This window comes from Bos grunniens, chromosome 21 (assembly GCF_055505025.1).
Source record: "Bos grunniens cultivar Pamir isolate PY7600 chromosome 21, Bosgru_T2T1.0, whole genome shotgun sequence".
In the NCBI taxonomy this organism is placed as follows: domain Eukaryota; kingdom Metazoa; phylum Chordata; class Mammalia; order Artiodactyla; family Bovidae; genus Bos; species Bos grunniens.
In genome coordinates this window covers 20,580,706-20,594,219 of record NC_141185.1, presented here as the reverse complement: position 1 = coordinate 20,594,219, position 13,514 = coordinate 20,580,706, and the positions used below count along the sequence as shown (strand labels likewise).

Below are 13,514 nucleotides of genomic sequence, written 5' to 3'. Positions count from 1 at the left end.
TGCTGTGTCTGAGAAAATTTGGCTTTTTTGTAAAGTAAGTTTTGGAAAATAACACTGCTAGTCATTCACGAGCTATGATGATAGACTTCTAACGGGCAAAATTTGGCTTTTTTATAAAGTAAGTTTTGGAAAATAACACTGCTAGTCATTCACGAGCTATGATGATAGACTTCTAACGGGCGAGTGGAGAATGGCCACACACTGCATCCGCATCTGGACCTTTTGGGGACGCCAAATTTGCAATGTCCCATGTTCTGCTCCCTCAGTTAACACATTGCTCTATTGCATGTGCCAATTGGGATCATGATGCTGCCTGGAGCACAGAGCTACAGAAAGACAGCTCTGATGGAGCATATATGTGGAGGTGATGGGAAATATGTAACAATATGATGTTGCATGTTAGAAGAATTTAATAAGCCAGAAAAGGACAGGAAAGCAAGGCCTCCCATATCTGATACCATCATTGCATTTCAAGAGAATTGGCAAAAATTAAGAAATATCCATCTTAAATAATCTTGCTAAAGATTAATGTTGAGATGTCTGATTTCATTTCCTTTTTCTTTTAATTTTAATCTCATGGAAGAGAGTGAGGGAAAGGAGGCTAACTTTCTGAATATTATTGTCTGATGTGTGAATTGTGATATTTTTAGGCCGGAAAGATTATTGATGTTTGGCAGAGTGAATTTCCATGAAGCAAGCAAGCAATGTATAAGACAACTGATGAATTAGAATCAGCATACATGCCATGTAGGCTACAATTTTGGCAATCTATAAAAAGCACCTCTTATGAAAAATGCTGGTGCTCTCATAACCCAGCCACTTGTTTGAGTAGCTCTGTGCTTTGTTAAGAACAATAAGAGGTTATAAAGGTACGCAAGTGGTGTCTTTGTAATGATAATAAATGGCAAGTTAGTCTTTCCTGAAAATGTTTTATCAATTGTAAACACTGGGTTAACTCAGTACTGTGTAGCTTTTGTAGCAAATGATTTGAAATAATTGTTTTTTAAATGTGATTTTTGACAATACCAGTATTCTTAGGACACTAGTCATAAAAGTTTAGAAGGACAGAATGTATTAGCAGAAGAAGTTAGTGTTATCTAGTTCCTGCTATTTAGGAAAGTTTAGAGTCTGGCACATCTGCAAGGTGTTACTTGGCCTGTACACAAAACAGTCAATTGATATTCTAGAAAGATATACTACATAATAGGCAGAATGTTTTTTCATTGAAAAAATATTAATTAGACATCTTTTTTACTATATCTTGGGAGAAATAAAATTAAATTCAAATTTATAATTGGTTCTGCCATACCTCAAAAAGCATCAAAACTAGTTACTAGATGAAACATATTTACATGAATTAAATGGCAATGAAAAAGTCATGAATACATGGGAAATACAGTTACTTTATATGCTATAAATATTTTTTCAGAGCAGCTTTTTCCTCATCTTCTCATACCATCTTGACTGAAAAAATGATGACCTCTCTCTATTCTCACCCTTTGAATAACTTTTTGATATTTCTTGACAAAGAAAAGGCTTTTGCTCTACTCAGTGTTAATGACTTGACTGCTATACTTCTTTGGTCCAATTAACTGCACACAGAAGGAGAAGAGCTTAGATGATGTTATAATAAGACACCTAATATAAATCTCTCCAGTTTAACATCGCTAATGAATATATTTTTGTTTTCTCTTTCTAATATTACCTCCTAATCCTCTTTTTTCACATGTATGCTTTTCCTTGTTTAGAGCTAAGTCCATGTTTTATATAAAGGAAATGTTTGTTAGGAAGCTACAAAAGCAGTAGGTAAGACTTACAGTGGGTTTTAAGTTTGATATCAGAGATTTCATTAAAGCTAACGGGCCAGAATTAAATAACCATTCAGTCTATATTAAAACTGTGTAAGATCTGAATGTTTCTAACATTTATTTACCATATTTTAGAGTCAAAAGTAAGCATCTTTGAGAAGTATAACTGTGTTCTGCTGGTATAATAGTCGATTCTGTTAATCATAGGCTTCCAGCTGCTTTTTAATGAGATACAACCATAATTCAAAGAAAAATAGACTTAGAAACCAAGACTATTAGTGGCAAATTGTAAGAGTTAGAGAGAAAAGAATATGAGCCACAAAAGGATTTTTTACCAAGCTCCACTGTAGTATGCTGTGATTGTGGGCAGACACAAATTGAGATTCAACATTACATTCCAAAGTTACCAACTGTTAAATTGGCAACTTTATGATGGAAAAAAGAGAGACTTAAAAAAAAGGTCTTTCAACTCTGAACAGAAGTATTTCTAAGATTGATATATGTGGCTTTTTAACAATTTCTGGATAAATAAAAAGATTTTTCATGCAAGTTCTTTAACTTAGAAATTGTGTAATTCTTCAAATGTTAAAAAATGACTATTTTTATCTAATATTGTCTGGATATTTTAGTATGTAATCACAAACAAGTTAGACTTAGCACCTAGCCAATGCCAGCTGTGTTTTAGATGTGTACATAAAGAGACAAGCAAATAGAACTCTAGTAGACAGGTAGGAAGGTGTCTACTCTCCTAAAAGATGCTGGAATAACCTGTCTCTCATCTTGTAGGAGAAAGTCTCTTCATGATAAGTACCCAAGGTATTTAGTGCTTAATTGAAGGACTTGGAAGAACTCACTGAGCATAAGTATCTGGTGCACAATTAATAGGTTAGCCTTGAACAGGTTCTGTGAGATACAGTCAGTCAGTCACGGGGACATTTCTGCCTTTCATGATGATGTTTAGTGGAATTTTGATTAGAAACAATTTTACCTGAAATGAGAAGCTAAGCACATAGCAGATGAAATCATACAGTACACATTTATTGGCAAGGTAGTTTTTAAAGGTATAGAATAAAAGCACCTAGATATTCATTTGTTTAGTTTGTGCCCTCCAAGAGTCTGTTTCCCAGTCCTGTGTAAGTTCTGGCAGCTCTATGGTGGGGTTAATGGTGACCTCCTCCAAGAGGGCTTATGCCATACCCAGGTCTGCAGCACCCAAGCCCCTGCCCCTGCGGCAGTCCACTGCTGACCTGTACCTCCTCAGGAGACACTCACAGTTCTGTCTCAGTCTCTGTGGGGTCTCTGGGTCCTGGTGCACACAAGGTATGTTTGAGCTCTCTGAGCATCTCTGGAAGGTATGCGGTTTTATTTTAAATGTGATTTTGCCCCTCATATCATCTTGCTGTGGCTTCTCTGCCCTTGGACACAGGGTATCTCCTCACAGTAGCTCCAGCGCCATGCAGCTGCTGTTCCAGCACTGTACAGCTGCTGCTCCAGTGCCTACAGTCTTTCTGGGGCTCTTGGACCCAGGATAAAGGACCAGTGACCCTGTAAGAGACTGACCCAGACTTTCCTGAGATGGTCCGGGAGTCTCCAGGGATGGGGGGAGGTGTGGGTCAGCAGTGGCCTGCTTTAAGGTTGGGGGCACTGAGTGTAGCAGTGCATGCATGGGATCTTTTGAAGGAGGTTGCCATTATCTTCATTACCTCCACCATAGTTTGGTTTCAGGTGAAATAAAGGGGAGAGAACACAGCCCTGCTCATCAACAGAAAATTGGATTAAAGATTTACTGAGCGTGGCCCCATACATCAGAACAAGACCCAGTCTTTCCCATCAGGAAGCTTCCACAAGCCTCTTATCATTCTCCACCAGAGGGAAGACAGACTGACAACCACAATCACAGAAAACTAACCAATCTGATCACAAATCTTGTTTAACTCATTGAAACTATGAGTCATGCTGTGTAGGGCCACCCAAGATGGACAGGTCATGGTGGAGAGTTCTGACAGAATGTAGTCCACTGGAGAAGGGAATGGCAAACCACTTCAGTATTCTTGCCTTGAGAACCCCATGAACAGTATGAAAAGGCAAAAAGATAGGAGACTGAAAGATGAATTCCCTAGATCAGTAGGTGCCCAATATGCTACTGGAGATCACTGGAGAAATAACTCCAGAAAGAATGAAGAGATGGAGCTAAAGCAAAAACCACATCCCAGTTGTGAATGTGACTGGTGATAGAAGTAAAGTCTGATGCTATAAAGAGCAATATTGCATAGGAACCTGGAATGTTAGCTCCATGAATCAAGGCAAATTGGAAGTGGTCAAACAGGAGATGGCAAGAGTGAACATCGACATTTTAGGAATCAGCAAACTAAAAAGGACTGGAATGGGTGAATTTAAGTCAGATGACCATTGTATCTACGACTCTGGGCAAAAATGCCTTAGAAGAAAAGGAGCAGCCATCACAGTGAACAAAAGAGTCCGAAATGCAGTACTTGGAGGCAATCTTAAAAATGACAGAATGATCTCTGTTTGTTTCCAAGGCAAACCTTCAATATCATGGTAATCCAAGTCTATGCTCCAACGAGTAATGCTGAAGAAGCTGAAGTTGAACAGTTCTATGAAGACCTACAAGACCTTCTAGAACTAACACACAAAAAAGATGTCCTTTCCATTATAGGGGATTGGAATGCAAAAGTAGGAAGTCAAGAAATACCTGGAGTAATGGGAAAATTTGGCCTTAGAGTACACAATGAAGCAGGGCAAAGACTAATAGAGTTTTGCCAAGAGAATGCACTGGTCATGGCAAACACCCTCTTGCAACAACACAAGAGAAGACTCTGCACATGGACATCACCAGATGGTCAATACTGAAATCAGATTGATTATATTCTTTACAGCCAAAGATGGAGAAGCTCTAGACAATCTGCAAAAACAAGACTGGGAGCTGACTGTGGCTCAGATCATGAACTCCTTATTGCCAAAATCAGACTTAGATTGAAGAAAGTAGGAAAAACCACTAGACCATTCAGGTATGACATTAATCAAATCTCTTATGATTATACAGTCGAAGTTACAAATAGATTCAAGGGATTAGATCTGATAGACAGAGTACCTGAAGAACTACGGATCAAGGTTGTGACATTATATAGGAGGCAGTGATTAAGACCATCCCCAAGAAAAAGAATTGCAAAAAGGCAAAATGGTTGTCTGAGGAGGCCTTACAAATAGCTGTGAAAAGAAAAGAAGCAAAAGGCAAAGGACAAAAGGAAAGATATACCCATTTGAATGTAGAGTTCCAAAGAACAGCAAGGAGAGATAAGAAGGCTTTCCTTAGTGATCAATGCGAAGAAATAGAGGAAAACAATAGAATGGGAGAGACTAGAGATCTCTTCAAGAAAATTAGAGATATCAAGGGAACATTTCATGCAAAGATGGGCACAATAAAGGATGGAAATGGTGTGGACCTAACAGAAGTAGAGGATATTAAGAAGAGGTGGCAAGAATCCACAGAGATATAATCAAAAAAGATCTTCATGACCCAGATAATCACGATGGTGTGATCACTCACCTAGAGCCAGACATCCTGGAATGTGAAGTCAAGTGGGCCTTAGGAAGCATCACTATGAACAAAGCTAGTGGAGGTGATGGAATTCCAGTTGAGATGTTTCAAATCCTAAAAGATAATGCTGTGAAAGTGCTGCACTCAATATGCCAGCAAATCTGGAAAACTCAGCAGCGGCCACAGGAAAAGGTTGTGGCCTTTTCCAGATAACCACATCGTGATTATCTGGAAAAGGTCAGTGTTCATTCCAATCCCAAAGAAAGGCAATGCCAAAGAATGCTCAAACTACTCTACAGTTGCACTTATCTCACATGTTATCAAAGTAATGCTCCAAATTCTCCAAGCCAGGCTACTACAGTACATGAACCATGAACTTCTAGATGTTCATGCTGGGTTTAGAAAAGGCAGAGGCACCAGAGATCAAATTGCCAACAGCCATGGGATTGTTGAAAAAGTGAGAGAGTTCCAGAAAAACATCTACTTCTGCTTTATTGACTATGCCCAAACCTTTGACTGTGTGGATCAAAATAAAATGTGGAAAATTCTTAAAGAGATGGGAATACAGACCACCTGATCTGCCTTCTGAGAAATCTGTATGCAGGTCAAGAAGCAACAGTTAGAACTGGACATGGTACAACAGACTGGTTCCATATCAGGAAAGAATAGGTCAAGGCTGTATATTGTCACCTTGCTTATTTAACTTATATTCAGAGAACATCATGAGAAATGCTGGACTGGATGAAGCACAAGCTGGAATCAAGATTGCTGGTAGAAATATCAATAACTTCCGATATGCAGATGACACCACCCTTATGGCAGAAAGTGAAGAGGAACTAAAGCATCTCTTGATGAAAGTGAAAGAGGAGAGTGAAACAGTTGGCTTAAAACTTAACATTCAGGAAACTAAGATCATGGCACCTGGTCCCATCACTTCATGGTAAATAGATGGGGAAACAGTGTCAGACTTTATTTTTTTTGGCTCCAACATCACTGCAGATGGTGACTGCAGCCATGAAATTAAAAGACGCTTGCTCCTTGAAAGATAAGTTATGACCAACCTAGACAGCATTTTGAAAAGCAGAGATATTACATTGCCAACAAAGGTCCATTTAGTCAGAGCTATGGTTTTTCCAGTAGTCACATATGGATGTGAGAGTTGGATTATAAAGAAAGCTGAGCATTGAAGAATTGATGCTTTTGAACTGTGGTGTTGGAGAAGACTCCTGAGAGTCCCTTGGACTGCAAGGAGATCCAACCAGTCCATCCTAAAGGAGATCAGTCCTGGGTGTTCATTGGAAGGACAGATGTTGAAGCTGAAACTCCAATATTTTGGCCACCAGATGTGAAGAATTGACTTTGGAAAAGACCCTGATGCTGGGAAAGATTGAAAGCAGGAGAAGAGGAGGAAGTCAGAGGATGAGATGGTTAGATGGCATCCCTGACTCAATGGATGTGAGTTGGGGTAGGCTCCGGGACTTGGTGATGGACAGGTAAGCCTGGAGTCTTGCAGTCCATGGGTTCTCAGAGTCCGACCCAACTGACCGACTGAACTCAACTCAGATATTCATTGGTTTTCTCTGGAAGCTATACATTTTCTGTGCAAAAATATGAATGAGTAACCAATTAGAGGCAATCTGAACTATCAAAATAAGAAAATTTTGTTACACATTTAATAAAAAATGCATCTATGTGAAAGCAAATTGCATTGATTTTTCATATATAAGATGTAAGGTCTCTCATTGTTAAAAATTTTTATTGACGTATAGTTACAATGTCCTGTTAGTTTCTACTGTACATCAAAGTAAATCAGCTATACATATACCTATATTCCCGTTTTTAAGAAAAATTTTCTTCCCATTTAGTTCAACACAGAACACTGAGTTCCCTGAGCTATGAAGTAGGTTCTCCTATTTAAAAGCAGCAACTTAAATTGATGGAAGTGACAATGCTTCTGTTTCTCACACCATTTCCATATATCCTCATATATTAATTCGCATTCTTTGTAAGCTTTGGTGAGTCCTTTAATTTTTCTGTACTCCATTTCTCTTGTACAAACGAGAGACCACTCAGACACACAAAACGTGTGATTGTTTTCCCTTCAAGATTAGGAGAGAAATTTTATAATCACTTTCAATAACAATTTCATTGTTTGAATCACCCATATGCAAGGTATATATATTTTCATCTTTGCATCTAGTATTTTAAAAATCTGTGTAATAGATTAAACTGTTTTCCTTTAACTCTGGGCTTTGAGGGTCTAGGAAATAGCAGCAGAATCCCCTTGAAATTACTCTTCAAGTTCTAGCAGACAGTTCTGTTTTCCTTCAGGTGAAATGCTTCTGCCATGCTGACATTTATATGAAGTAGCTCTCTGTTGTTTCAGTAGATACTAAATAATTCATTCAAGTGGTGCCTCTGGTTCTGAAAAAAATGTTTCTTTAATACAACCCCTGCTTTTCCTCAGGAGTGGTTACCATATTTGAAAAAAGTAAAAAAGGGGTATCATGAAAAAAAAGCTGGGGAGGTATTGGTCCGCAAAGTTAGGTGTATACAATCATAAGTCATTTTACTTTCTCATTCTGTGACCTCACTTAGAGATGTTTTTCTCATTAATGAGGGAACTCACCTAAATTGCTATACATGTTATTTGGAACTTTTGTAAATTAGTTAGTTTACTTTAACATTGACATAGACTTCCTAAGGCCTAAGTACTGCTTCTGACTCTGACACTTGAGTGACCTTGAATGAATCTTTTCATATTTAGTGGCCTGTGTTTTCATAGCTTTAGTAAAGTATTAACTGTGAAGCTATGGTGTACGTGTCCTTGAGAGTGGTCTTGCATGCCAAAATTACTAACTAGAAATTAATTTTGGCTTAAGAAAGTCACCTTCAGTTATTAAAGTTCTAAACAAAAAACTAATTCTTAAACTTAGTTTGGACAAAATTTTTTATTAAAAAGTTTTAAAAATTGAAGTATACTTGATTTATAATGTGTTAGTTTCAGGTGTACAGCAAAGCTATTTAGTTATACATAGATACATATATATATATACTTTTTCAGATTCTTTTTCATTATAGGTTATTATAAGATATTAAATATAGTTCCCTGTGCTGTACAGTAGGTACCTGTTGTTTATCTATTTTATATACAGTAGTATGTATCTGTTAGTCCCAAACTTCTAAAGCATCTTTATCCCTCCCTCTCTTCTCCTTCTCCTTTTAAAACCATAAGCTTGTTCTGTGTCTATGATAGGAATATATGTTATTACAACCAATGTTGGGAGTACCTCCAATATAATTTGGGGAGTAACCTTCCCACTTTCTGGAGATAATGCAGATTCAAGGACAAAGACTGGATTCTTATTAAAATTACTCTACAATTTCTAGATGCAAATTGTCACATATATGCATTCAAGTTGCAGATTAATTACCTAATTCTTCTGTCTACCCATAGGTTCATAGATATTGCTCCCATGATTTGAGTTTTTTTTTTCAAATCTTAAAATATATGAATGTATTTTCCAGAAAACTTATAGACATTTGCCCTTGTTGAAATCTTTATTATTGTTTCTTGAATCATACTGATTTATAGGTTTTATAATAATAAAAGATTAAATTTTAGATACCTTTAATTGTCCCAAATGATTATTTTGCTATAACTTAGAAAGTCATCCAAATGATATAAAAGAAAATAATTTATCAATGTTTTCAACATTAATACTCAACTCACTTAAAAATTGATTGTGCTTGTACTATGCAAAAGACTGCTTCTAGGAATTTGGAAAAATAAACAGTTCATCATGAACTGGCCTTTTAGAGAGGTAAAATTAAAGAGGAAATAAACATTTTAAAGTAGAATTCAAGTACAATGAAATACCAGGTGTTTCTACAGATATAAAAATACTAATGGAGTGTTTTGAAAGGACCATTTTATATAATTGACTAGGAAAAACTAGACTGGCATCTTAGGGATAGAAATTTATGGTTGAGTTTTGAAGAACTGACAGATAAGAGGGTGAGAGGTGGATGTGAAAAACTTTAAAGTAGAAGATATTTAACAAAGCCAAAAATTTTGAAGATCACTAGATGTATTACAAGAATAACTGTATAGAGAAGGGATGAGAGTGAAGTAATATTAATGAAGCATGTATATCCTTCCACTGAAAATAACTTTGAATGCCAGAAGAGAGTCAGAGCTTCATTCTGTATTCATAAGGAAGATAACTCTAAGAATCATGCACTGTGTAGATGTGAGAGTTTTATGCAATAAAAAAAAACTAAGAGCTTAGGAAAGAAGACAGTGGTGAAAAGTATTCAATGAGGGAGCTAGTCATAGAGAACTTGCATCTGACTGGTGATTTTGCAAGGTGTTAACTGATGAAAGAAAAGAGAGATCTGATTATTAAGATTCAAAAAGGTATGAACATGTACATCAACTTGTGCATGCTCAGTCAGTCAGTTGTGCCCCACTCTTTGTGACCTCACAGACTGCAAGCTGCCAGGGTCCTCTGTCCATGGGACTGTTGTTGTTCAATTGCCCAGTCATGTCTGACTCTTTGCAACCCCATGGACTGTGCACGCCAGGCCTCTCATTCCCTCACCATCTCCCCAAGTTTGCCCAAGTTCATGTCCATTGCATCAGTGATGCCATCCAGCCATCTCATCCTCTGATACCCTCTTTTCTTTCTGCCTTCAATCTTTCCCAGCATCAGGGACTTTCCAGTGAGTCAGCTGCTCATATCAGATGATCAAAATACTGGAGTTTCAACTTCAGCATCAGTCCTTCCAATGAGCATTCAGGGTTGATTTCCCTTAAGATAGACTGGTTTGATCTCCTTGCTGTCCAAGGCATTATCAGGAGTCTTCTCCAGCACCATAATTTGAAGGCATCAGTTCTTCACCCTCTGCCTGCTTTATGGTCCAGGTCTCACAACTGTACATCACCACCGGGGAGACCATAGCATTGACTCTATGGACCTTTGTTGGCAGAGTAATGTCTTTGGTTTTCAACACACTGTCTAGGTTTGTCATAGCTTTCCTGCAAAGAAGCAAACATCTTCTGATTTCATGACTGCAGTCACCATCCACAGTGATTTTAGAGCCCAAGAAGTCTGTCACTATTTACCACTTTTCCCCTTCTATTTGCCAAGTAATGGGGCCAGATGCCATGATCTTAGTTTTTTTAATATTTAGTTTTAAGCTGGCTCTTTCACCCTTCTCTTTCACCCTCATCAAGAGGCTCTTTAGTTCCTCTTCACTTTCTGCCATTAGAGTGGTATCATCCGCATATCTGAGGTTGTTGATGTTTCTCCTGCCTGTCTTGATTCCAGCTTGTAACTCATCCAGTCTGGCATTTCTCATGATGTGCTCAGGATATAGATTAAACAAACAGGGTGATAGCAGACAGCCCTGTCATGCTCCTTTCTCAGTCTTGAACCAATCAGTTGTTCCATAGAGGGTCCTAACTGTTGCTTCTGTGACCTGCATACAGGTTTCTCAGGAGACAGGTAAGATGGTCTGGTATTCCCATCTCTTTAAGTGGTTTCCACAGTTTGTTATGATCTACACAGTCAAAGGCTTTGACTTTTAATCAATGGAACAGAGATAGATTTTTTGGGGGGAATTCCCTAGCTTTCTCTATGATCCAGTGAATGTTGGCAATTTGATCTCTGGTTCCTCTTCCTTTTCTAAATCCAACTTGGACATCTGGAAGTTCTCAGTTTGCATAATGCTGAAGTCTCACATGCAAGATTTTAAGCATGACCTTACTAGCATGGGAGATGAGTACAAATGTCCAATGGTTAGCACATTCTTTAGTACTACCCTTCTTGAGAACTGGGGTGAAAATTGACTTTTTCCAGTCCTGTGGCCACTTCTGGGTCTTTCAGATTTGCTGACATATTGAATGCATCACCTTGATAGCATCATCCTTTAGGATTTTGAATAGTTCTACTGGAATTCCATTGCATCCACTAGCTTTATTAATAGCAGTACTTCCCAGCAGTACATGGGGATATCCCAGCAATAACACTGGAGTGGGCAACAATTCCCTTCTCCTGGGTACCTTCCAAATCCAGGGATCAAACACAGGTCTCCTGCATTGCAGGCAGATTCTTTACCATCTGAGCCACCAGGAAGGCCCTACATCAACTTTACCTCAATATAAACAAGAGGGGAAAGGAAAAAGAGAAGGATGAGCAGAGCAGGAGGAGTCAGGGTGAGAGTTGTGAAAAAGCAACCAGATATGAAGAAAGATAACCATGATTCAGAAAAGCCTAGAGAAAAGGGAAATATGGGTGGTGACTGAATGTGTCTGATGCTGTAGAGGTGAGATAATACTTTTAGGAAGGTATGATCAGAGCTCAACTTCATGAGTGGAAAAGAGAAGAGAAATAGAAGAAGCAGAAGATACAAAAGCCTTGTCAGTAAGTTCTGTGTTAAAGGAAAATGAAAGGGAATGCATCAGAATTTGAGCATGGTCAGTAATTGGGTAAAAATGGGGAAGGTGAGAATATTAGGAGGTAATACCCAAGAACCCAATGAAAAGGGAATGATTGAACACAAAGAGGGAAATACAAACACATCTAGGAGTTGACAAGGCAGAATAAACATCTATCTAGAGGCTGTGTTAAAGTGGAGATGGGGATAGAGGAAGAGTCTGAGGCAGAACATCTAATGTCTCCTGAGCCTGGAGGAAAAGAATAAAGGGTTGATTCAGATTTCCAGGGTTTTGAGGTAAAGGGAAGAAGAAAAATTTAGAGACTTATTAGTTGTGCTCAATGCTGTTAATGACTAGTCAGAAATGGTTAGTTAGTAGGGCATAGGTGGGGATCCTTTTCCTTTCCATACCTTCAGTAATAACTTTTCTGTTTTAACATATTTGAGAAGTAAAATGAAAGCCAATGCTACATTTTATAGTTGCTTATAATCATTGATTTTTGTGGTACCTCTGGTAGGAAATAATCAGGCAGATACATCCTAATGCTTAAAATTGAATTCATTTTAATACTCAAAATGTTATAGTTGATCCATTTTAAACAATTTTATTTTGTATTTTGAGATTTCATTATATGTTGGTAGAAATAGTGAAATTTGTTAAAATGACTTTGACGGGGAAGTTTAAGTATCTATGTATAAATAATTATAGAAATCAACTCATCAATAGCAAAATTGCAAAAATCACAAATAGGCTTTTCACAAAAGGTATAATGCAAATGAAAATTCAGCCCGAGTGGTTAGAAATATGGAAAGTAATTACATTTTTGATCTACTGGCAGAGATATTTTTAAAGTGACAGTGCTCAGTTTTGGTGAGAATGGAGTGTAAAATAGTATCTCCTGGGACAGGGCATTAACAAAGCTCCAGGACCTTTTGTATGTAAGTTCATCTGACTTGAGTTTGAAAGTTCTATTTGTCCTTTTTATCTTACCTGAAAATAGAATAATATGGGCAATAAACATTTTGAATAATGAGTAGTATTTTACTACTTATATTATTTTACTTATTATTATTACTTAGTAATGATTTTATGGAGTAAGTTTTTCTATCGCTAGATACACAATTAGGGGAAATTCAGATGTGAAACACAAAGGGAAGCAACTTTTTCCCCCAAGCTTTAATCCAACCTGAAAATTGACATATAATGTTCAAACATATTTATATCCTATGACTGAAGTAACTGAATCAAATCCATTTGAAGATATTTAAAGGAAACTTTAGGCTTGAGTTTCAGTTTCTGTTCCATCTTTACAGTCTTGAGAAGATTGGTGGTGGTGGTAGTTTAGTCTCTAAGTCGTGTCCGACTCTTGCAACCCCATGGACTGTAGCTTGCCAGGCTCCTCTGTCCATGAGATTCTCCAGGCAAGAATACTGAGTGGGTTGCCATTCCCTTCTCCAAGGGATCTTCCCAACCCAGGAATCAAACTCGGGTGTCCTGCATTGCAGGCAGATTCTTTACCAACTGAGCTACGAGGGAAGCCCTCTTGAGAAGATTAGGTCATAGGAATGCAAAACATCCTTTAGAAAAATCTTTGACTTATGGCTTAAAAATTTTCTCATGAATGCAAGGACTTTTAGTTATTTTATCTCTACCATGATAATAGATGGAATGGTGGCATTTGTATACTACTGGCACAAAGGGAGGA

The 13,514-nt window shown here is 37.7% G+C and overlaps 1 long non-coding RNA gene across 9 annotated transcripts in view; it reads left to right on the top strand.

Annotated features, from left to right (window-relative positions):
• The window catches only part of LOC147349204 (uncharacterized), a 535,617-nt gene that overhangs the window by 453,317 nt on the left and 68,786 nt on the right, over positions 1 to 13,514 (top strand). The window lies entirely within an intron of this gene.